Raw genomic sequence first — 1,588 nt, 5'->3', positions numbered from 1 at the left:
CCGATTGTTACTGCTCTGCTCTCCCCTCCATGTCTCCAGACAGCTTCTCTCCTCTGACTACGAGCCATTCTCCATCACACCAGCTGCCAGCTCCCTCCCCATTGCCAGGTCTCAGCATGCTTTTCAGGATGGAGGAAGGATTGAAGGGTGAAGGGGGAGGGTGCTCAGCCGGCTAAGGCCGTTGGAGACTCCTAGTCCTCAGCAGCATCCTGACCTTCACCTGGACCTCCCCGCAATCCCCACCGTGCGGATGGGGGCAGCTGCAAAGAATCCAGGGTCAGCTGTGCCGAGGGGCCGCTGGGAACAGAAGACTGTCAGGGATTGCAGATGGGCCTACCACGATGTCAGAATGAAAATTCAAGTCCCCAGTTCATCTGGCCTCCGCCGGGTGGGGCTGCTTTTCGCGGTGATCTCAGCCTTCCCCATCCCAGCCCCGTTCCCATAAAATCACAGGCGTGCTGCCAAGTAGAAGCCTGCCAGCCGGGGCCCCTCGGAATGTAATCAGCCATAATTACTTAATAGCCTTAAGTTGGGGAGGCTTCTTTTGAAGCCCAGCATCTTCACCCCCAGTAGCCCAGTTAATCTGGTAAAGCCTCCGTGTTGCCCTGACCATACCAATTATGTTCGGTATTCCTGCTCTTTGGGACTCGTCTCTGGGGGCCTGCCTCGCTGTTCCTCTGACAGGCAGCGTGCCTGCTCCAGGCTCCCTGGCTCCCATTCCAGCCACCATCCCAGCGCAGAGTTCTGAAAGAAAACAAAGTGCAAAACACAAAAGTCTTGGCTTCCACCACGCACATCCACACACACCAAGAGAAATCAAAGAGAGTGCCCGCTGGGTGCCAAAGATCATTCGAGAATGAGAAGGGCTATAATCAGGGAGAAAATTTAATATGCAATACTTCATGTTGGATTAAGTGTACCACGCAGCTGGAAAGTGAGGCTGGAGATAGAAAACAAATGTTCCAGCATCTTCATGGGTGACCTCCAAGTTTCCACCAGCTCCTAATCCCTCTGTCATAATTCAAACTTTTTGGCCGGGAGATGATGGCTTGGCTGGTGGAATTCCATGATCTATCAGCAGTTCTTCCAAGGCAGCCAGTGGTTCCCTCTATGGACCCCAGCACGCTGGCTGACATGTTTCTCCAGCAGGATGGAAGCCCATGTTTCCATTTGGCCCGGCCGAAAACCACCTCTGAGTTCATCTTCCCAAGAGCTTGTCCCGTGCAGGCAGGGCGAGAGAGAGGACAGTGTTCTGAACGCTGCTGCTTCTGAAAGAGCTTGCCCTTGGAGAGAGGGGTCCTTCAAGTGATTTTGACATCCATCCTCTGTCCGTCAGTCTACCTCCTCTTCTTCCCTCCCTCCTTCCCTCCCTCCCTCGCACCCTCCCTTCTTTCCTTTCTACCTTCCTTTCTTCTTTCCATCCTTCCTTCCATCTTTCAACTACCAACTACCACCCACCATTCTACAATCTTAACTGATCACTTAGAAGCATCCACAAATTATCCTATCCAAGTAAAACATTTGGTCCCCACCCCCCATGTAGTAGGCAACTCCCACCAATCCTGGGGTTCACACCCTCATGTAGCCC

Source organism: Rhinolophus ferrumequinum, chromosome 23 (genome assembly GCF_004115265.2).
Source record: "Rhinolophus ferrumequinum isolate MPI-CBG mRhiFer1 chromosome 23, mRhiFer1_v1.p, whole genome shotgun sequence".
In the NCBI taxonomy this organism is placed as follows: domain Eukaryota; kingdom Metazoa; phylum Chordata; class Mammalia; order Chiroptera; family Rhinolophidae; genus Rhinolophus; species Rhinolophus ferrumequinum.
Note: the sequence above shows the minus strand (reverse complement) of the source record.